At 45.7% G+C, this 24,663-nt stretch overlaps 2 long non-coding RNA genes across 2 annotated transcripts in view; one reads left to right on the top strand and one right to left on the bottom strand.

Moving 5' to 3' along the window:
• The window catches only part of LOC308633278, a 399,929-nt gene that overhangs the window by 70,695 nt on the left and 304,571 nt on the right, over nt 1-24,663 (bottom strand). The gene's annotated exons all lie outside the window — the stretch shown is intronic.
• Nucleotides 21,425-23,687, top strand: LOC308633277. Its single transcript, XR_014018742.1, has 2 exons — nt 21,425-21,637; nt 23,503-23,687. It is a non-coding gene; the product is annotated as an uncharacterized lncRNA (long non-coding RNA).

Raw genomic sequence — 24,663 nt, 5'->3', positions numbered from 1 at the left:
ACAGTTCAACCTCCTCTTGTAAATGATAGTGAAGACTGAACCCATCCCTTGTCCTGCCGCTGCCCATGCACACACCTCTGCTTGGGTCCAGGCTGCAGATGCTCTTACGTGGCAGCAGATTAGCCAGAGCTGGAGATCAGGATGGAGCCAAATGCATCACGTGCAGAGTCAGAGCAGGGACAGAGGGGCCAGGAAGGACTGAGGGCTGAGCACCATCTTCTACAGGGTTAGGGCTGCTCTGAGGGACCAGGGTGTGCTAGGCTGGGAGTCATCCTTTGGGGAGACGGTCTTTTACTACTGGGTCATCCATCATGTGCAACAGAGGAGGTGGCTGGCTGGCAGTGCCTCAGCCCTGCACTGTCCTCTCAAGCGACTCAGCTCTGGCCTAGCTTTGTCTTCCTGGCATTAACCTGATCTACCCTCCCCAGGAGGCAACTTAGTGGGTAACTATTTCCCCCTTCAGTGGCTTAACCAACATTCCTCCCAAACAGCCTTGTTGGTGCAAATGGAGTATTGATAGATAAAGCGCACTCCGTGCCCAGTGCTGTCTCCTATCAGAGTCGATCATGGCTGCTCCCCCCCCACCCCTTCCATTGGCTCTAAATGGAGTTATTGGCTCATGGCAGAGCAGAGCAAGAGGCACATCGCAGGGTAAGCAAAAGCCAGCTGTAACTCTGAGCAAACTGCCCCCGCCCCCAAGACCCTCTTCCACGTGCCTTGCCAAGGGGCTCCTTATCAAGGCGCTCATTTTTCAGGATGATGCAGACATTGAAGACATCCTCTGATAGAGGACGCAAGCTCAGAAATTGGATTTAAATCCTTATTCCGAGATCTATTATTATGTTTTCTTCATGTATACAGTGGGAATTATTATACTCATTCTACAGAGATTATTGGGACAATTGAATGTAAAGTAATATTTATGAAGTGTCACACAGTGCTTGGCATATCGCCATTGATCCATAAAACAATGGCCCTTTGAAAAGATAAAGGATGTAAGAGGATCCAGCAAACTCGAGTTTGCCATAAATCTGCTCAGAACCAATCAGGAAGGAATCCCCAGCTGAGATCCTAGGAAACATCCTCCCTCCCCCCACCAGCCCCTCTCGACAGCTGGTGTCAAGGTGCAGCGGGCCCTGGTGCCTGGTATCTGGGGCAGAGGGAGAAGGATGCGGGGGTAGGGATGAGGGCCACAGAATGGGAGAACCCCTGGGGGCAAGGCGGAGTGACCTCCCCTCTCACTGAGGCTTCCTGTGATGTCCCTGGCTGTCTTGCCACATGGGCCAGCCTTTGGATAAAATGTGTGCTACTGGGCCCTTAGTAGCCAGGCAACCCGCTCAGGGCTCTACCTGAGTTACCTCTTGTAAAACTTCCCTCAAATCCTGTGCAGTCAGAGCCCTGCCGATCCTCAATTTGAAGATGAGGAACCAACCGCAGAGAGGTTAAGTCACCTGCTAGGGATCACTGTCTAAGCTGGGAGTCAAACTTCAGGTCACCTGTGCTACACTGTGTGGCTTGTAACAGGCAGGAGCACTCTTAGCCCCATGAATGTGACCATGACAAGCAAGATGAGGAGGTCACCGTGGGCTCTAGGACAGGATTTCGAAGGCATCCCTGACTCTTCACTATCTCTCTCTCTGATTTCCTCCTTTTCCCTTCCCTTTCTCCCGGGACCACCAAACTATTCTCCATGTCTTCTTCCCCTGCTTCTACGTCACCTTAACCTGAGAAGTTGTGACAGTTACAGAGGGGAACTTCTCATGGGGCACAGGACATCTCGGAAATCATCACGACTCACTCCACTCTGGGGAATGCACTTTAACTGACCCTACTAGGTGTGGAACCCATCACCTGTCTCTCATTATGTGAGCATGGCCACATGGCTTTACCTCAGAGAGCTTTAGTGGACAAAGGATACCCTTCTACCAACACATCATATTCTCAGAAGGTGTCAGTGATGTCACCACCTCCTGCCTTCACCTCCCATCACATCCTCTTTCTGAACAGAGCTGCTGCCTCTGTGTTCCCTCAGCTGCGGTCCACAAGCCCCAAACAACAGTACCTCTTGAAAAATCATGTTCCCATGACTCAGAGTTCACCCAGGAGTTCACCCAGTGGAAGCCCTTCCTGGCCCTAGAGCACAATAGAATAAGGTCATCTGGAGGTTCTCAAACTTGAGTGTGCCTCAGGACCCACAGGAAATCTGCAAACACCCAGTTTGCTTGGCCCCCACCTGCAGAGTTTCTGACCCAGTAGGTCTGGGGTGGGGTCCAGAATTTGCATCTCTAACAAGTTGCCAGTGGATACCATTCTACGGGTTCCAGGACCGCTTTGAAAGCCACCGGTGTGGTCTATTACTGAACAAGCACCCGCACAGCCAGGGCCCACCAGTCCACCTGCCTCAAACGGGTGCCCAGCTCTTCCTTTCAGCTATGCAATCCCGGGCAAGTCGATCTCTCTGAGTCTCAATCTCATCCCCATTCAATGGAGACAATGATGGGGTGTGTCTCAAAGGTCATTGCAAGGGACGGGGGACTCCTCCATGCGCAGCCTTCAGTACTCTCCCAGGCACTTATTAAGTGCTCAGTTTTTGTGTGATGTCAGAATTTTGTGAGTTCCGGGGCCTCTGGCATCACCCATCCTGCATCCCCTCAGGAGGCTGAATGCCCAACCCCCAGAAAGAACATTTCACGACTGAATGTGTCTCTAGCCCAGGAGCTTCTCACAGATGAAAACAAGCTACAGAGAAAATTGCTAATTTGACAAGGACAGTGAGTCAAATGTTCCCCGTCTCTGCACTGTTGACTGAGCAAAGTTGAGACTACTTAGATTCTTGTTATATCGGAAGAGCTTGGGGTGTGACATCAAAGGCTTAAGATTTGGATGTAGACTCGGCCAGTTCCTGGCTGGGTAATATTCAGTAAGTTCAATACTATCCACACAACTCGGTTTCCTCATCTGTTCAATGAGGACAATGATGTTCCCTTCAAAGGGAAATGAACTGTCAGTCTATTTCATGAGCTCCTCCTCGTGAGAATCTTAGCAGCTACCTAAATATCTGTGCCCTTTACTGATCCAAGCAATGAAAATACCACTGCTGATAACCTAAGCCTGCTAGTGCGCCCTGTCCCTTGAACAAGCCACTGCTGGCTCCTGTTGCACAATGAACCCTCATTTCTGAGAAAGGCCAGGTGACTCCATGCAACCAACATTCCCAGCCTCAGTCCACCTGCGTTTCCAGGGAATCCCGTTGGCCTGCATGTCTATCGGAAGGCCATCCCAAAAGGTCATGTTTAGCAGAGGGTGGGGCTCGAGCCAGTCAACTGGAGCTACGAAGTTCAGAGAGAAAATCCAGGCCCATGTTAAAGCGTGCTTCTCCTCCTCTTCCTCAAGAAGTCGATTTCATCTGTCACAGATCCTGCCTTGGAAGAACTCAGAACATCCCACAGGAAAGCACCAGGGATTGTTCTCATCGTTTTGCTCCATTTCTCCAATTTGCTTAGTAATCCTGGTAAATAGATTTCTGTAAACAGAAACCTTTTAATTCGGTTGAGACTGGAGGCTCAAATCTTAAAAAGTCTAGGAGTAAGTGGAAAAGGTGCTTTGGATGTAAACTGTCTTATAAAAGACTTTATTAAAAAATTGAAGAATACTTACTATTTATTCATTCATTAAATATTGACTGAGTTCTTACTGAGAGGCAGACATGGTTCTTGGGAACTGGGTATATAATAGGAAACAAAGTGTGGTCTCTGTTCCCTTGTATAAATACCTAATCAGGGAACATTCTAGATGACACAAACGATTACATGCAGAGTATTTTTTCCCAACAAGTAGTAGCTCTCTCTTGGCAGTTTAAAATAGAGTGGCCAACATATAAGTGCAGGAAGAACAAAACTTGAAGAAGATAACCACTCTAGTTGCCTTTTTACTGTGTCAGAAGAAATTATGACTCTTCTTCTGATCAGAAAACAAGGGATGGAAAATGTTTTGTCTCATTCTTTTAAATTGGCTACATTACTGGAGCCATTTGTTACTTACTCATATACTTATGCTATCAGCCATTGTTGTTTGGGACTTTCTGTGTCCCAGATGCTAGGAACAACAGTGACTAAGACATACTCCTGGCCTCTTCAGTCTGCTCAATCTTGCAGGGACAGAAGGGTGAGTGGGAAAGTGACAGTCATGGGATCCTAGGGAACAAGTACTGGCAGGCTCAAGTGTGCTGGTAGAGTCCCCAGGGCGCTGCACGTATCCATGTGGACTTCACAGTACCCCTGGGAAGAGTTTCTGACCCAGTAGGTCTGGGTGGGGTCCAGAATTTGCATCTCTAACAAGCTGGGTAATACCATGATCCCCGTTTAAAAGACGGAAAATGGAGCCACAGACACAGATTGCACACTGGTAAGTGCCAGATTTGAGGAGGGACACTGGGTGGTTTTTAAGGACATACTTTGCCTTTCCACGCTGATTCTCTGGTACATATTTACTCCAAGGTTTGATGACAGCTTAGCTTTGCTGTTAGTTCAGATTACCTTTTTTTGAGGGGTGGGAAGTGGGTACCAGGGATTGAACCCAGGAGCATTCAACCACTGAGCCACACCCCTCCCCCTTTTTATATTTTATAGAGAGACAGAGTCTTGCTAAGTTGCATAAGGCCTTGCTAAGTAGCTTAAGCTGGCTTTGAACTCATAGTCCTCCTGCCCCAGCCTCCCTAGCCCCTGGGATTAGAGGCGTGCACCACCACTCCTAGGTAGTTCAGATTATCTTGACTCACAAATGCCACAAATGTTTAACATGAAAGATCTTATCCAGTGGCATTCATTTCAAGCCTGGGAAAGTCCAGCTAGATATTTTTTTCAAGGCTTGTATGGTCAAAGGGTATTGCCTCCTGCTTTAGAGGTTAGCCAGAGAAGAACCAGGATGCATCACCATGTACAGATTCAGTTCCCATCCCAATTCTGTGTCTCTCAGGCCCTGAGACATCCATAGGTTGTTGGACCTTGAGTTCCTTTTTAAATCCAATATGGATTTCAATACCACCCCCCAAGCCATACTTTGAGGTGTTTAGATATGAATGTGGAATATAAACACTCGTATGGAAACTATTGTGTTTTTTTGTTTGTTTGTTTGTTTTGTTTTTTACTTCATCATTCCCATTAGAAGTGTGATCCACAAATACTTTAAGATGTATTTGTCAGGTGTGAATTAGTTCAGGGCATCAGAGTCCTGACCCCAAGGTTGTATGTCAATCACAGCCCAAACCCTAGAGAAAAAGAGAATACAGCAGAGTTTGGTTCAGAAAGCAAAATGCGCGTCACCTCTGCAGAGCCGCTTCTTGAGAGCTGGTAGGGCAAAAGTCCTCTGAGTGGACACTTTACAAATATCTCCCAGCTTCAAGTTTCACACTGGGCCTCCCTGGATCACCACGCCCAGTGCCATCCAATGGTTCTGTGTGGGACCCATGTCACTGAGGTGGTGACAGACTCCTTTCGGGTTCCTTTGCGGTTTGCAGACTCTGCCCCTGGGTTGCGTTTGCAAGTTCCCTCGCCGCTCCAGCCTTTTCCCCGTGGTGATAGCTGCTCTTTCCACTCTTACAGCTGTGCTGTCCTGGTAGCTGGCCCTTTTCACCTGCCCCTATGCACACCACCGAGCAGCACTCTCTGCAGCCTGAGCACCTATTAATTCTTTGTTTGGTTTGGTTTCTCGCCAACAGCCGGCAACTCCCTGGGTTTTACTCCTGGTTGCTCAAATAAATAAACTAAATGTTAATTTGTTGCTCATTGATGGAGATTAAGTGCAAAGAGGCAACAACCAGAAGTATCTGTGTTTTTCTAGATGTCTACACTAGCTGAGGCATAGTATTGGGTTTTGTTTGAATTTGGTTCAGACACAGAAATGAATGCCCTTTCTTTTAAACTATATTTTTTCTTGTTTGATTCTCCCAATAGCTTGAGAAAGTAGAGAGAGCAGAAACTTTTGTCTTCATTTCACAGATGAGAAAATCATACAAAGAGAAATGAAATGACTCTCCCAAGGCCACAGGATTGGGCAGACCTCTGCAGCTAGAGTGAGGCCCAGTTTCATGATGCTGTTGTAAGTGGCTCCATTTCCCATCATGTCACCCCATGGGTTAATAATAATACTTTACATGATGTGTTTTCATAGACATTTTCTGGATTTTCTAGAGCACGTTCAACAGAACAGCGGTTGTATAAGAAGCCCTATATGAAAAAAAAAATTTTTCTGTGGTCAAACATGTCCGTAATGAGCTGTGTACTGTGTCATCCTCCCGGCAAGGCACTGTTTGGGTTGGTGTATGAAAGCGTCCCTCAGAGGACTTCTCATGTACTGCAGTACAAAGCTTAAGACAGCTTTTGTCCAGGCCTTGTCCATACATACTTGACCATGTCGAGGCAAGATTAAAGCAGAGAGACCACATTCCATTGTTACAGGCAAGAGAGCGGGAGTATTGGGGCAGTGAGGGACGGCAGCAGAGGAGGTGAAAAACAGGTGGATTCTGGACCCATTTCAAATATGGAGACTACAAGACCTACTGGTGAACAGGATTGCAGATGTAACAAAAAGATCGTGTTTGTATGTGCATGTCACAATGAATCCCACTATTGCGTACAATTAGAAGGCACCACAAACTATGTGAATAAAATGAAAGAAGGTACGGATTACTCTGAAGTATCTGAGCAACAGATGGATAGAACTGTCACTTCCCTAGGAACACTTGCCCTGGAATGAACCCCACCCCTAGCATCAGGAAGTCCCCCAGCATCAATCTCCTGCTTTTAGAGATCACACGGCTTTCATCTTGTCTTTGTTGATGAGATCTCTTTTTTACTCATTGGTCCTTTTGGGGGCAGGAAAGGGGCATACACCTACTGCAGTCTCGTCAACTGGACTGAGAATATTTGAAACCATCACAGATTAACAAATCGAACACCTTTTCGATTTTTACTCACTGTTGCATCCCCCATACCTAGGACATCGCACGCACTCAAAAACTACTTGTTGCACAGATGAACAAACAAAAATTAGCATGTGGTCCTTGCTTAACAAAGTGTAGCTACCCTATCCTTAACGGTTCCATTTTATATGGCTGATCCACGCAGCAAACAGTAGGGGGATGGAGAGAGGCGTGAAAGAAGCCATTGCTCTCCTCAGAAAGGAGAAGGATGATCAGAAGGCTCAGATCCAAGTTGAGCCCTGTCCCTGTAGTTCTGAGCTGGCCTTGGGCAAGTCTTTTCCCCTTTCTGGGTCCAGCTGTTCCGATCTTATTCAAGAGGAGCAAGACAGTAGGGTTTCCATGCCCCTGCACCCGGCTGCCTGTGGGTCTAAGTGGAAGCCATGGCCCATGCCCTCAGTAACAGCATTGCCCAGTACAGACGCATCCAGTTAAATGCTCCATCCTCCTGCTTAGAGTAGTCCTTCAGGTACACAGGAAAGAGGAAAGCAGGGATTGCCAAAGCCATCAAGACTTCAGGGAGGTTTCCCTTCTTCCTCCTTCCAAGAGCTTAAAGTCATAAATGAATATCCCAAACCAAAGTGGAAAAAAATCTGTTATGGTTTCAAATATTCTCAGTCCAATTGACAAGACTTCAGTAGGTGTATGCCCCTTTCCTGTCCCCAGAAGGACCACTGAGTAAAAGTCACTTGCTCTTCCAGACTCATCCTCTAACCTCCTTTTGTCCATCTGCAAGAGTCTGTCTCTTCTCTTCCAGTTAGGAATGCACGGATGTTTTCCACCTGAATCTTGTCTGAATCTTTCTCTCTGTTTGGATATGAGGTGTCTTCCAAAAGCTCCTCTGTTGGTGCATAATATTGAGAGGGGAAATGATTGGATGGGGAGAGCTGTCACCTAATTAATCCATCCTAGTTTGAATGAACTAACTGGGTGGTAACCATAGGCAGGTGGGGCATGGCTGGAGGTGGGTCACTGGAGGAATGCACTGATCGTGGGTTCTTGACTAGGTTATGCATGGATAGACACATGAGGTTTCATTATATCTAAGAGGGATCTTGAGCAGAACTACTAGGCAAATAATTTTCAGTTTTTAATTCATTCATTTTTGTTTCCACCTGGCTGCCAAGGCACATATCTATACTGAGAGTTCTCTCTCTGGGGACCTTCAGCTCCATCCCAGGTTGCCTCAGTGCAGATGTTCTATGGTCTACTAGTGCCAGCCTTTCTTTCCCCAGAAGAGGTCACTACCAGATTAAAAAAAAATAGTAAATTTTGTCCAGCCCCTGACCCCTCACTGCCATTCAATGCCCAAGTCTTCTCAGCAGTTAATAACCAAACCCAAAATGTCACCCAATATTTCCTAATGTTCTTGCCATTGATTTTATTATCATTGTTACTGTGAAAAATATTCATAGTGTCATCTATCACTTCATGAGCCTTGTTTTACAAAGATCCCAGATTGGCAATCATTTTATTTTGTTATTTGGTACTAGGGATTGAACCTAGGGGCTCTCAACCACTGAGCCACATCCACAGCCATTTTTTAAATATCTTATTTAGAAAAAGGGTCTCTCTAAGTTGCTTAGGGCCTCATTAAGTTGCTGAGGCTGGCTTTGAACTTGCAATCCTCCTGTCTCAGCCTCCCCAGGCACTGGAAACACAAGCATGCACCACTGCGCCTGGCCAATTTAATTTTGTCCTTGAAATATCCTTCTGCTGCTACTTAGCTTAGTTTATAGGTGGCATGACTAAAGGAAAGTGATGAACATGCTTGCAACAATGATCCAACAGCAAAAGTTAATTAAGAACCCATGTCTCCCAATAACGAGTTGGTGTATACAAAGAAAAGACTTCTGAGTTTCATTGGCTGATGTACCCTTTTAAGGTAGGAGTGAAAGAGTAGAACATGGTAGTCATTCAATTGAGAAGAGCCATCCTGTGAAGGACTGGAAGGGATTGAAAGCAAACAGCTTGGCTAGAGAGCAGTTTAACAATCCAGATTCAAGATTCCCTGAAAAGTAACAAGGGAAACCATGATACAAAGATGGTGATCCCACCACACAGCCTGCTACAGCCACCCGTGCACACCCAGGGTTATAGCACTGCATTCACGGGCTGAGTTGGGAACCAGCTGAGGAGTCATCAACAGATGGATGGATAAAGAAAATATGCTATACACATACAGCAGAGTTTTATTCAGTTGTAAATTATTCAGGACTTGACCTTGGCTAGAGAGTAGCTCAATAATCCTGATTCAGGATTCCCTGAAAAGTAACAATGGAAACCTTGATACAAAGATAGTGAGGATTATAGCAGGTAGCCTGCTATAGCCACAGGACTGAATGGGTCAAGCCTGAGGCATTTGCTTAATCTGTGAGCCTCAGGGTGAAGGGAGGGAGGACTAAGTCTCTGATATCTGTGGTGGAAAGAGGCCACCACTCTCCAACAAGATTCAGAAGTAGTCACTGTTCTAATAGAGAAGGTGAGCTGATGCCATGGAGCAGTCTATGAAAGCCAGCTGGTGTGCCTCCCTGTCAGTCCAGTGATTCTTCCAGAGCCTACTAGAAAAATCCAGCGTCCATCAGTGAGAGCTACAATTTCATGAGGACGTGTTACAGATTGAGCAGAAAAATAGGTGCTCTGTACACAGATTGGCACATTTTGTGTCACAGCAGCCCCCAATGGGTTTCATTAACTCTATTTCACAGAAGAATGATCTGAAGCTCAGAGAAACAAAACATTTCCAGGGTGACACATTACACAGTTAGAATTAGAACCCAGATCTAGCTATCAGTGCAAAGATGCAGCTCTTGGCATTACTAGATACCCTGCTCTCCAGGCTAATCACAGAACCCTGTGTTGCCATCACCGGAAAGGAGAGAGGCGAAGACTTCACGTGAGCAGTCACATTGGAGAGGACGCGGTTAACAAGGGTTTGAACCAAGTTGGCATCTGAAGTCATCCCAGACCTGCGATCTCATCAGTGCCTCCTTTCTAAATGTTATGTTTTATTGTATTGCTCAAACAATAATCAGGCAAGAGTTTATTGGGCAAGATGCTATACTGGATCCTGTGGAGGATGTTAGGACACACAAGCCATTATCTTTCTCTGTTTTTATTCATGTACCTTGAAATCTCATTGTTTTCTTGTGTGCTTGCAAAGGTAATTAGAAAATTGAATTCTGTTGATTTAAATAGTAAGAGACAAGACTCTTGGGGAGAGATAGATAGGAGAGTCTCACAAAAAAACTGATACCTGAGCAGTATTAAGTGAGAGCAAGTGAGAGAGATTGGCAGGCATAGCTGGAAGGGGAAGGGTACAAGGAAAGGCCCAGAAACACTGAAGAAACCGGCCCAGCTGGAGCTGACAATAAACATGGAAGTGGAGCCCAATCAAGTTCGAGCAGGGATGGAGCCTCATGTAATAAGGCTGGACATTTATATTAACAGCGGTGGGAATCAGAGGGAGGTATCGAAACACATTAGGAATATGTCCAGCTACTATAGTTCTCAAGACCAATCAGGTGTCTTGTTTACCTGTGCTCAGTAGGCAAATGAGTGCTGGTTCAGAAAGAGAAATCAGGGATGCCAATTAAGAGCCCATCGCAACAGGACTCTCAATAATCTAGGATGATTCTGGCAGGTACAGAAAAGGTAAAGAAAATTTAGAACAATGAAAATGGTATCATTAAAAAAAGAGAGATTTTTCTAATTTTCCCATTATTAAGGTTTGGATGTGGTGTCCCCAAAAAGCTCATATGTGAAACAATGCAAGGTTTAAAGGAGAAATGATTGGGTTATGAGAGTCTTAACCCAGTCAATGAATTAATCTCCTGATGGCATTAACTGAGTGGTAATTGGAGGCCGGTAGGATGTGGCTGGAGAAGGTGGGTCCCTAGGGGAGTGCCTCTGGGGTATATATTTTTTATCTGGCAAATGGACTCTCTTTCTGCTTTCTAATCATCATGTAAGCCTCTTCCCCCGGCCACACTCATCCGCCATGTTGTTCTGCCTTACCTCGATGGACTAAGATCTCTGAAATCATGAACCCCAAAATAAACTTTTACTCCTCTATAATTGTTCTGGTCAGGTCTTTTAGTCGCAGTAGTGAAAGAGTTGACTAAAACACTCATTATTAACACCAAAACAGAGGGAGAAAATCTTCTAATAACCAAGTTCAAGAACCCATAATTCCACCAGTGGAGCTAGAGATGCTTGTTTATGTCTCCAACAGCCCAAAGACCTACACAGGGGAAGCAAATAAGAAGGAGGCTTTAAAAACACAACATTAAAATATAAGGTCTAACATACGTTAAGCTTTGGTGGCAATAATCCATCTTTTCTCTAACTGGGTAACTGAAACTCAGCTTACCTGTGGCAAGGAAACGCAGGTCTTCCCACACACAGTCAGCCGATTAGGAAAGAAGTAAGGCCCAGAGAAGCCCAGTGTCTCACAGGGACTTGACTTCAGGTGAAGTGGTTCTAAACTCTCTGTGTTCTCTATTATCCCACGTGGCAGAGGACAGACAGGAGGAAAGAGAAAGGTAAAGGAAGGAACGCAGTGCTACGGAATCTCACTGTTGGAAGCTTCAGGAAATCCACAGAGGGACTGCGCAAGGCAAAGACCCACCATCGGCTGCATGCTGAGTTTTTCTCTCTGCCATGTGTGGACACTCACCTGCTTACCCATGAGGATTTGTGATGAATGATAATACCTTTTCTATTCTGAGAATCGGTAAACTTCTGTTTTGTTGTTTGTTTTGTAATGTGAAGAGCACATATATGAAATGGGTCTTTTCTGACAAGATTCTTTTGGGTCACTAAACACCTGCTTTATTCTATCTTTTCTCTACATCTTTCAGTCATCAAATCGCAGCAGATGCTGGGGAGTTCTCATCCAAGCCCCTGAGTTTCAGGATTACAGAGAGCTACAGATGTTCCCCTCAAACAGGACTTTGCCGTGGGGAACAAGTCCCATGGCTTCAGCAATTGGGTTTCTTGGTAGAAGCCAAAAACAGTGTGCTCCCTTCCCTGGAAGGATGGGGATCCTGAGGTCTGCCCAGGGTGGGTGCACCTTGGACTTCCCACATCCTTCCTTGTGACATAGGATTGGCCAGAGGTCTGGCTGAGTCCAGCTGTTGCCATCAGCTGTCCAATAAAAGTTGAAAGAAAGGCTAGCTACATTCCCTTCCGTGACGACCAGGTCTTGAAAACCACAGGCCGGGTGTTCCTTCATTATGATCCCTCCAGGCCCACAAGGGCCACTGGGAATGACCCAGACTCGGCCTCCTCCAAAATTAGCTACTTCTTGGAAATGATCACCTAAAAAATGTGCTGAAGTTTTGAGCCATGACACCTGGTTACATCCCAATAAAACTCGCCCTGTTGATATCTTCTCCTGGTCCACAGTCTACTTTTTCTGGTCTCCTAACACCACGATACAGACTGGCCCCCCAGGAAAAATGGCTTCTTTCTAAAACCGGATCTCAGTGGTCCTGGGATGTGTGCAAACTGTAGCAGTCCAGAGCCGCCCAATGGGGTGGAGCACCACGGTGGAGCGCATTGAAGACACACAGTCCCGCCAGGATTTTGCTTTCTTTATACCATGAGGTCCCAGGGAAGTCTTTCTTCCTTTTAGCCAAGTTCACTATATGAAAATCATCCTTTTTATGTGTGCCAAGAAGTGAAAAACAGAAATGGGGAGTATTGTTAGAAGATTGAAGGAGGAGCTTGAACTGGATAAAGACTTCTTGAAGGACAAGAATTTCTTGAAACTGAATGCTCTACCTAGGGGCTAGGTTGTGGCTCAGTGGTGGCGCGCTTGCTAGCTTGTGTGAAGCACTGGATTTGATTCTCAGTACTGCATATAAATAAATAAATTAAATAAAGATTCATCAACATCTAAAAAAATCATTTTTAAATACTTAAAAAAACTTTAAAAATGCTCACCCTTTAAATGAAAAAAGCCACTACTAACAATTTATTCTCTGCTAACCATTAGGTGCAAAAGAATAAAAGTATTAAGAACACTCACCACAGGGTTATTTATAATAAAGAAATATAAACAACCTATGGAGCTCATATGCTGCATAACCTTTCAGTCAACCAGTGGCTGCATTTATGACTATGTCCCCATAAGATTATACCACCTCCTAATGTAGCTGTCTGAGTTTGTGTAAGTACACTCCATGATGTTCACACAGCCACCAAGTTGCCTAATGGAGCATTTCTCAGAATGTGTCCTCATTAAGTAACACATGACTATATCTGCAAATCGGTCTTCGGTTAGGAACATTATGATATACTATGGAATATTCAGCGGGCATTTGACATGGTGCTGATTTTCCCTGGTATTCTAGTAGTTAGGATTTTTTGGTCTCAAAATGGTGTAAATATCTTTTCATTGATCTGGCAAAAAGTTTATCACTATCATTAAAAAGGGGAAAAGATTTTTAAAATAATAATTGGAGTGGTATTGCACTTTTTGTTCAAAAGTATATTAAACTAGCCATAAATTCTATGTGTAACAATAGGATAAATGATAATTTGTGGAGTGCCAGAAATTTGGCATTTAAAAGGAGATATTTCAGCTTCTTTCTCTCTTGAGATAGCCCACATTGTCCCTTGAATGCGTGCCCCCTTGCTTTCCTAAACAAACCTCCACTGAGAGAGACAGAGACAGAGAGAGAGAGGGAGGGAGGGAGAAAACATGCTGTCCATACTGTTCTGAACAACTACAGGACACCTGGGTCTCCCTGTGAGCTGTGTCCAAGGTCATCTCACAGGCATTGCTGAGCTGGGCATTGAGGGGTGCTGAGAGTACAAGACGGACGTGACAGTACAACAAGAGACTGGATCTGAACCATGGCAGACCCATGAACAAGGGCCCCAGGTGCAGAGAGGAGAAAATGCTTGACTCTCTCTGGGAGAGGAGCCTCATGCCCAACAAAGCCCATGGATGCCCACAGCTGTGCACAGAGCTGACAAGATTGCTCCCAGCCTGCTTTTAGGTACCCCAAGGGGGCTCATAACACTGCTCTAGAAGTGGGAAGTACTTGCCCTCGCCTTTGGGACAAGACCTTTGAGACAAGGTCTCTAAGGGGAGCCCTTGACTCCAAAGACCTCAAAGACCCCAAAGACATTCTAGGCCAATCATGACAAGCTGTTACTCTATCCCTGTCTGTGAGAGCATTGGTAATGAACAAAGGGGTTGAAGAGAATCAGATGACCTGAACCATGGATTGAAGCAGCCTGAAGACGCAGTCCGGTAAAGGTCCCCCCTTGTCACCTTTTCTAAAAGCCCTTTCAACTGGAGACGTGCACAAACATACACACGTACACCCCCTTCACATGCAGGCAAACACATACACCCAGATACATCCAGGGCACAGATTCTTGTGCAGCAAACAGTATTTTTAAATATTTGAGGGCAGTGACCTGTGGGTCTATTGAACCTGGATTACTGCAGCAATTTTCTTTCCTAGCCCAAATCATCTTCAAGTCAATACCTATGGCCACATGCCGTGCCTCTGAGTAAATTTCATATGGCCGTGTCCAACTGAACCCAGTGCACAACGGATCCTTAATCGCACTTGCAAAGAACATTTAGCTTTCTGGCTTCAGCAGCCCTGGTGTTTGCCTTAAGACTGTGTCAGGGGGCGATGGTAGAAAAATCCCAAAGCGCTGTGTAACTCAGCTTAATTGGGCAATCATTAGAACTTCCTTCAGTGAAGCCAGGAGGCAGGGAGACTGCAGCTGACCTTCCTGGGGCAATGCAGGGGTCTTGGGTCCGGGGAGCACTTTACACAGGATTAATACCTCTGAAGTTACCCAACTTCCCAGCATGATCTAATTAGTAAACACCTTCAAAGGGATCAGCTTAACTTCGGAGACAAAGTCTGCCACACACAGCAAAGGTGGACAAATAAATATTTAAAGGCACATCTGTGTGGGTGGGAGAGGTGGGGACCAGATTGGGAACAGATATGCTCTAACTTCCGGACCTCTGTTGTCTAATTGCCCTTGACCTAGCCCCTTCCACTGGCCAGACGTGCCCTTTCTCCAGGGCTTCTGGGTGGCTTGGCTCACTAGATGCTCCCAGCCTGCCTCCAGAAGACCTGTCCTAAGGCATGGACTCACCTCACCTTATCATAGAGGGCAGTCAGAGCCCTGGTCCCTCAACACAATTGTGTTGTTTGTTAGGGGTAAACAAGTCCTATTTAAGGGTCTAAAATAACACACTGCTAATCAGCAAAAAATGACAATTAGTGTTGTCATTGTTATCGTTGAATCCAGCAACACGTAACCTCAAGGACTGGCTCTGCCATGTGGCATTTCAGGTAATAGCAGCTCAGGTCAACTGCACCTCTATGAAAGACTAGCTCGTCTGCTGATTTCCCAACTCCTCATGCTTTTCAGTGGCTTGTGGCCAATTATCACATAACTCCCACCCGCCACACTGTGCTGGAACAGCAACTAACAAGACCTCCCCGGTCACACAAAGGCTTTGGAAGAATCAAAGGACGTGTGCATCCCTCCCCAGTGACCCATGATCACTTCCATCTCCATCATTAGCGTTCTAGAAGACCGGGGACGGAAAGTTTTTCATCACCGAATTGAAAACTGGGAAATCGCACTCGGATTGGAGTTCAAGTCTCTGTAGTAGTTCAGATGGAAGACCAATAGGAGCTTCCTGATACACTTTATTTCACATGTGAGAGGACGGAGGGGACAAGGCACCTGCGGCATTATGCTGGAGACTGCCAAGCATTCATTGCCTCATGTGATCCTTCAGGTCCACCTGCCAACCCGGCTTTCTCCTGAGGGTTAGGCACATCAGATGGGCTACACATATTCAGTCCACTCTGTTGGTTCATTTTTCTTGTCTGATTGGTCAGTGAGTAAGGGGAGTCATAGAAGATGATGTTGAAGAGATAGGTCAGCTTCAGGTGACACAGAGCTTCGTAAGCCAGGGTAAGTCTCGTTCATGAAACATTTCTTAAGTGAATCAACGCATAGGTCTTGAAGTACCAAGAAAGTTAGGAGCAAAAGCCTTTAAGACTTGCATCAGAAGGACAAACCAAATCCTCACCCTTTCATTTGAGAACTATTTCCTGCCAGGGCTGCGGTAGAAAGGGTTGCCAGACTGAGCCAACATGCTCTTGGCTTCCTCCCAGCTCACCCTGTTAAACAAAGAGACAAGACTATGGTGAGAGCAGCAAGTTCTTCAGTCTGAGGAATCTCTGGGTGAGCACATGGAAAACATCTAACTGTGCCTGGAAAGAGTCAAGGAAAATGCCGGGATGGTGTACAGATTATAGCCAAGAAAAAAAAAATAGGGATGAGTTGCTCCCAAAGGCTGGGAAATCAGGCAATATTGAAGATAAACTTGGACTTGAGTTGTGTCTTCAAGAGAAATTAAAGGTGAGAGAGGAGGACACCAGGTTAAATACACACGGTTTGAATGAAAAGTCGACATTAGTATGAGGCACTCAAAGCCTCCTACAGTGTCTATTCCTCCTAACTCACGCTTCTTCTGCACACACCACATACACCCCCATGCGCATCCTTCCTCTCTGCTGAAACACAACTGAAATGACCCATGAGCTTTCTCCCAATTCCTTATCACCACAGTTACTCTGAAACGAATGTCTGATTCTCTGCTAGGAAGGTCCCGTGCATCTTCCTGATGATTGAACATGCCCGTGGCCAGGAAACTCTTAATTTCACCAGTTCACCTTCTTTGGCTAAAAAAGATCTGTCCTTACATGCAATAGAAGTCTTTTTTCTTGATGTTGCTATTCCTTGGTGTTAATTTTAATTTCAGAAGTATATTGGCCAGCTATTTGATATATAATGATAATCATTATTATATTAATATATAATAATAATCATCATTATCAAAAAAAAATTGGGTGCTTTTAAGACTAAGCACTAATTTCTCAGGCATGAATGATGTTTTGGTCAGCTTTTTTACTGCTGTGACTGAAAGACCTGACCAGAACAATTGTAGAGGAGGAAAAGTTTGTTTGGGGGCTCACGATATCAGAGGTCTCAGTCCATAGACAATTGGTTCCATTCCTCAGGGCTTGAGATAAGGCAGAACATCATGGAAGAAGAATGTGGCAGAGGGAAGTGGCTCACATGATAGTCAGAAAGCAGAGAGAGAAAGAGAGAGAGAGACTCCACTGGCCTGATACAAAATATATACCCCAAAGGCATGCTCCCAGGTACCCACCTCCTCCAGCCACACCCCACCTGCCTTCAGTTACCACTCAGCTAATCCCACCATGGGATGAATTCACTGATCGGGTTAAGACTCTCAGAACCCAATCATTTCTTCTTGCACTGTTTTACACATGAGCTTTTGGGGGACACTCCACATCCAAACCGTAACAAATGGACCTTTTGGCTGAGAGGGCTCTGGTGCATGTTGCAGAGTAGTAGAGGTGGCTTGTCTCTGAATGTGTCCCAGCTCATCTGGGACCAGTGGGCCAACTGAGTCATGTTGTTATGGCAACAGAAGAAAGTCAGGAGAGTGAAAGGAAACATGAAATGTACTCTAAGGTCCAAAACCGGCTTTCTATAACTTCTACCTACCTTTCTATAACTTGACTGGCCAAGCCAAATCATGTGTCCAAACTCGATGACTAAGGTCAAGGAGAAGGAGAAGACACACTGCTCGCCAAAAGATTTTGGCAAGAATGAATGCAATCATACAAGAATTGTAGCCAATTATTTAATCCACCACAGAAGCTACAAATTATTTGTCCCGTTTCTCTAATGTAGAACTCTCTGGAGGCAGAACTCATGTTCCTGCTAAAGTCCTTTACTTTTCATCCAGCAGGTCCTCAAAGCCTTTCTCCCTACCCTGACCTGAGCACACTGTAGTTTGTGAACATTTCTAGCTAATGATTACAAACATTTCTAGTTAATATTTCTGGCCATCTGATGTGGTCATGATACTGTCTCCCAGAGTGAATGTGCCAGGACTTTGGGTGAGTTTGTTAGGATTCCAAAAGTTAGCTCACAATTCTAAAGGTCAGGGAGGTAATTCTGGTCTGGGTTGAGCTTGGCTGATCTCAGCTGGGCTCACTCCCACATCTAAAATCAGCTGAAAGGTCTGCTGCTGTAGTTGGTCCAGAATGGCCAAGGTTGGGACAGGCGGGGTCTCTCATCATGGTCTTCCTCCAGGAGGCTCAGCCAGACTGAATCACATATCCATAACAGGGTTCCACGAGTTCAAGAATGCAGAGGTGGGCTTGAGGAATAGGCTCAAATGACACATCACTTCTGCCACATTCTAAAGCCAAAGCAAGTCTTGGGGCCAAAGGAAAAAAGAAGAATTAGGAAAACAGACTCCACCTCATATGGAAGAAGCTACAAAGTACATTGATCATTTTTGCAGTCCCCTGCAACTCCCCACCTGCCCCACACATACAGGGGGACTTTGTATCAGGTTTCCATGAACAAATTGAATGTAGTGTGCTTGCCTTGGGTTTTGGCCCATGCCACACGGTTGACTCACAGGCAAGTTAATTAACAACCTTAGACTTTGGGTCATGAAATGTTGTCAAGAAAATTCATATTACACACACGTTTATGTTACTGAGCTGAACCCCAGTAGAACCCTTTATACTGAATTTCAACTCCACTGCCACCTCCAGTATGTTTTCCTCTACAACCTTCTTGCAGAAATCTTTGTATCTGTTTTTAAAGGGGCTGCCAAATTCTGAACATTATTATGCATTTCCATATAATATCTTGCTACTTGATATCACATTGATCCAAAGAGTTTAAAGACAGAAATAATCATATTTTTTTAATCTTCCTGCATTTTTTATAGCCACCATGACAGTGCCAGACACACTCCTTTATTAGCAGAGAAAGCCACCCAGGAATGAATCAATACCCAGTACGACACAACTCCGACGGGGTAAGTTGGCGGCTCTTCAATTTTTTAGTTTGTTTGTTTTTATTTTTGTTTGGTTAGTTGTTGTTTGGTTTTATAAAGTTTCTTTTTAAAAGATGAACTACTGTATGAAAACTCAGCATGAAAGGAGGATAAACACAGGACTAATTTAGCGGGAACAGGGGACATTCCTGAGGTTTCTCCTACTCTCCTTGTCCTCTCCCATCCTCTCCTAAAGTATGGGAGGCCTCCTCTACCATGGAATAAACTTTGAAAATCACTGCCTGAAACTGGCATTTTCAAGCTTCGACAAACAACCCTCCAATAAGAAATGCATTTTATGCTGTGACCCAAATACCCGCACAGTGGACACCTGACTGCTGCCTCCCAACACTACTTCAACCCAAGTGCATTACCTCTGATGTCCTCTATTCCATCCAGAACATAGCAAACATTTCATTTTGGAAATGTTTGTTATGAACTATTAAATTGATTTTACAAGCCACTAGGCAAGCCGTGTCCCCTCCCCACCACCAATAGAACCCATCAGACGAGATGACCTCTTAAAGAAGTCTTCCAACTTTAATTTCTCTTGGCTTATGATTCTGTGGCTTCTGTGTCCTCAGTTTCCATCACTTGTTCTCAGGGACAAAGAGGGGATGGTGACGGGCACCATCATGCAGAGCAGGAGTCAAGTTTTGACAGGTACAGTAGTGCTCCCCAGGACAATCGACACCATGTGAGTTCAGGGACACTGATCAAGCCAGTAGCTTAAACTTGTCAGAGTTTACTCTGGAGTCACATGACCTAAGTTTAAACCCTAGTTGTGCCAATTATAATTTGAGTTGCCTGGCTTTACTAGTTCATCTGTCTGGATAATTACCTCTGCCAATAATTACCTCTTTTGAAATTGAGGTGATACCCACCCTGCAGGGTCATTAACAGCATTAAATAAGGTAATATATAATGGACTTAGTATGGTGCCAGTAATATAAACCCTGCTCATACTTCTTTAGTGTTTTAAGTGCCAGATGAAGGGGGAGATGCAGAGAGACAGAGAGAAATGCCTGAACAATATCTGGCCAAAGCAATGTTTTGAGAAGCAAGACTTTGGATTCTTAAAAATGCTTGAAGATTATTAAGTTGGACACAAAACAGCCAACCACATAGTATCTTAGCTGTGATGAGTTACTCTAAAATGCAGAACCCTATGAAAAGTCCCAGCAAGATGAAGTCATAAAATTCATCAATCTTATGTGTGTGTGTGTGTGTGTGTGTGTGTGTGTGTGTATTAGGGGGGTACATTTGTTAAGCTCAGCAAACAGTTGTCTTCTGTGTGCCACACAATGTAGTGAAGTCACAGGACAATTGAGGCAAGTCTTCACCATCAAGGAACCTACAATCAACACCTCAGTCTTGCTCTGTCATGGCTCTCCCCTTTTATTGAGCACTTACTATGTAGCAGGCACCATGCGAGGTGTTTTCTATACATCTTCTCACCTAGTCCCCCTGGCAGCAGCTGAGCCATCAGGTTCTATTATTCCCATCTCATGGTGGAGGACACTGAGTCCACTAGCTGCTTAGAGGAAGAGCAAGCAAGAATGTGAACTCAAGTGTCTCCACTGCCACGTAAATCCTCCATACCCCTCAGTTCTAGTCTCATGGATTAATAGATGAAGATATGAGAATGGCCCGGTACAACGTTCCAGCTATGTGGTGCCTGTGTGTGTATCAAAACAGCATCCGGTAGGGAGAGGCAAAGTGGGTTTCAGATCTGTGTTTGAATTCTTGCTCCAGCACATAAGAACTATGGGGGAGGGGATCAGATGGATATTCATATAACAGAAAGATTATAAAAATACACATCCCAGCACCCCCAACCCAGAACATCTAATTCAATAACTGTACTTTGCAGCTGAGAAAATCACCACTGGGTGGGGAGGGCACAGGGAGAGAGAGGCTGCTGCCAGCAGACCTGGTTTTCAGACCCCAGCTCTGTGCTCCTTCCTGGCTCCACCCCAGGCCACCTCTCTCTATAAACAAGCCCAAATTTGCACATGGATTCCCTGAAAGTCAAAGGAAACTGGCTTCCCACACCAGGCAGATTTTTGTAGAGGACCGTCCCCCTCACTCTGAGATCTCCCTCTGTCTGCTCACTTGCAGAGGTCACACGAAGGGCAGGGGATGCTCCCTTGACTGGACTCCTGGGTCTTTATGCCCAGGAATGCAGCAGAGGTTTAAATAAATCAGGCTGCAGGCAAGAATTCAGACTGGCTCCTCTGCAAGCTCTGGGCCTTTTCTTTCTGGTGGATACCACCAGCTGTCTTGTTGCTAAGAGACCAGAGTGGGTGGGGACGGGCAATAGCCATATTTTTCCAACTTATCTGCAAAACCAGTTTTGCCTTTGCTCCCACAGGGGTTCCATTTCCTTAAGAACAGGATATTACAACCAGGCAGAGGGAGAGGGTCAAAATATAATTTTTTAAAGAAATGGACTGAGTTTTTCCTGGGCATGCAGTGTCATCCAGCAGAGGAGTCCTGGGAGCTGCCAATTACGGTCTGATGCAATGTTTGGGAAAGAGCTGCAGGGTACACATGACTCAACACAATGTGACGATTTGCATTCCTATCTCTTGGGAAGTTGTACTTATCAGCACCACCAAGTACCATGCGGTCAGCAAGAGAGCTGGGCTGAGTGTGTCATTGGAGAATTAAAAAGGAATTAAAAGTCAAGACGGGGTTCTGGGGAGGTGAGTATTTGAATCACTATCACTCCGGGACTTTCCTTTTGAGTTGCATTCCAATCGGACAGACCTCAACCTGGCAGAGCCGTACCATTGCTCAATGTCAGAAACATTCTCCTGGAATGTGGGACATGTGAACTTGGACACCCCCTGTAGCTTCCCTGTGTGACCCAGTGAGCTGCACCCTCCATCAACACACCCTTCATGAGAGCAGAGGCAGAACTCAGAGCTGGGGTGAGCGGGGAGGAGACAGGGACACAGAAGGTGAGGAGCCCGCAGCCTTCCTGCTCCGAGCTGTTTGTACAGACTCACTGAGGAGCAGACTAGGAAAGTGAGCCCTTGGGAACAGGCGGGGGGGGGGGGGGGGGGGGAGGTTTTCCTTTAGAAAAAAGCAAGAATGTGAATGAACATTTTCCTTCTCTGAGTTTGTGCTTAGCAATGTGAGAGAAAGAAAGAAAGAAAGAAAGAAGGAAGGAAGGAAGGAAGGAAGGAAGGAAGGAAGGAAGGAAGGAAGGAAGGAAGGAAGGAAGGAAGGAAGGAAGGAGAAAGAAAGAGAGGGAGGGAGAGAGGGAAGGAGGGAGAAAGAAAGAAAAACCACCCAATCCCTCAATTCCAAAGAGCTCCCAGAGTGGATATATATGGGCATTCAATTCCCCGTGCTGCTCCTGTCCAGCGATGCCCCCACCTTATCTCAGATAATCAGCTCAGGGATCCATGCCACACACCATAAATGAAAATCCGAGTTGGCATGCTCAGAAGTCCACTGAGACCTTGCAGCGTGTTCTAGAGCTCAGACTCTCAGTCAGCCTAGGACTAATCTTTGGCATCCTGCTCTGATAGCCATATACAAATCAATCACCCCACCGCTCCAGCACCTCCAAAACTAGTACAGAGGAAAAGAAGGCTTCGTGGCCCACGTGCCATCGAAGGCAGATAATGACGGATTTGAGCACAGGGTGCTGTGTGCCAGGGTCAGGGGAACACGGGGATTCAAGAGGAGAATGGTGAAACTAAGTCAAACACACACACACTGTGAACAGCCACCGTGGGGAGAACCCGATGGCTCTGCCCCATTTAACCTTTACCACCAATGGGGTGCTCACGGCAGCTTCTCACAGCCCCTGCCCCATCTACAGACCCGACTCTATCACACAGAAGGCAGGACTGCTTCTACAGTGACGATTCCTCAGGCCAGCTGTGGGGATGATGCACTCTTACACATAGGACAGCAATTAGCTGAAATAATACCAAACTGCTATCACCCCTAATCCCTAATTGCCCCTCTGGGCTTGTGGCTTGTCTACCAGAAGACACGCAGAGGAGCAAGTGAGAGGCCGTTCAGGGGAGACTGGACGAGGTTCCACGGGTATTTTCAGAAGATTGACAAGTGGGCTGGAGACAGCCAGCCCTGGTCTGTGAGAGGCAAGGCAGGGTTGAGTGACTGACCTTGAGCTCTGGATTGGGGAAGGAGGTGGAGGTGGGACTGGCCAGATGAATAGATCACAGTCACATTAACCACAGGATGGGTCCCCTCCTGGTCTCATTCTGGAGCAACTGTGTGGCAGGCATTTTATTGATGGAGGCATCAGAAAGTAGTGACTCTGTAACCAGCAGCTTTAGATCTCCTTCCAAGCCCAGAAAACTCATCAGGTGACCTTGGGCCAGTCACTTCTCCTGCGTGGGACAAATCAGTAAACCAAATGATTACATTCACAGTCATGGTTGATTCCTGTAAGGCTTTGTAAGTCATCTCTCTCTAAGCCAGGGTCTGATCAGACTGCATGTTAGTAGATAAAACAATGAGTCACATGTATGTCTAGTTTTGAATTTTGAGAAGGAGGTAAAAAAGTGTGTCAATTTCTTCCTTGCAGAATGTAAAGAAGAGTTCCATCACCACAGCAGATGCCCCTGGAGGAGGGCTAAGCCTCCGTCAATGCTACACCAATAAAGGCACCTTTAGGAAAATGGCTGGAAGCAATTCATCCGCATTATCTTCCCAGCACCCAGCGTGATGCAAAGCACATAGTAAATGTTGAATAAATGCTTGCTGTGTGAATCAGTGGCTTGATGGAATTCAATTCTGAGTTGAGCTTACAGGTTTGTTTGTTTGTTTTTTTTTTTTTTTGAAAGAATACTTGGGATTTTTTTTCTACCTAGGACAGCTTGAGCCAGTCAATCAGTCAGGGCCATTACTTTCTCTCACACCCACAACCCTGCCCTCCTCTTGGCTTTCCTACCCAGGTTAACACTGATCCTAGGAACTGTTTCCACAGTTTCCTACACTCTTCTCAAACACGTCCCCCCTGATAACCTGTCCCTGCTGTAGCCTGAAGAACCACCGATCACTCCCCATCTTCCCCGGGGTGTCACCCTGGTACCCAGAGCACAGTGCCTGGCAAACAGTGCCACCTCAATACTTCTCGATTAGGAATTAAATGAACAGTCACCAAAAGTACCCACAATTGGGATTTGATCAATCACAATGAGGTGCCTACTAAGTGTAAGGCACTGTGCCTCTGCCTTTTGCTGAACTTGTCTTGCACAGTCAAGGGCCTGGGCGCATTGCATATCTGAATGACTGCTCCATTCTGAATCCTCTGTCACAACCTGCTCTTTGCATTTGCCAACACACCATAGCCATCTTTTTAAAGTCAAGAAATGTTCGTTCTATAATCATTCTTGATGTCTGCATAGTGTTTGTTGATGAGGATGTACTGAAATCTGTTTCCCCAGCTATTGTTTTAAGGATAAGGAAATGAAGTTCAGATAATTTAGAAAGGTGCTCAGGGCCACACAGGGGGTGACTGGGATGAGGACCCAGATCTGCCAGGCACCTGCTCCTGGCCTCCATATTCTGCTCAAGGACCCAGCCTTGGGATTCTCCTAGCAACCCTGGCCAATGACATCCTCCCAGGCCAGTCATGGACCCTCTGCTTACCCACTCTCTCATCAAGACCAGTCACTCTTTCCAGATGAGCAGAAAAGGAAAAATGCAAAACTCAAAACATTTTTCTACCTTTGGGGTTCTGCAG

The sequence above is a fragment of the Spermophilus citellus genome (assembly GCF_964194105.1).
Source record: "Spermophilus citellus genome assembly, chromosome: 14".
Lineage (NCBI taxonomy): Eukaryota > Metazoa > Chordata > Mammalia > Rodentia > Sciuridae > Spermophilus > Spermophilus citellus.
This window is presented reverse-complemented; position numbering and strand designations above follow the sequence as displayed.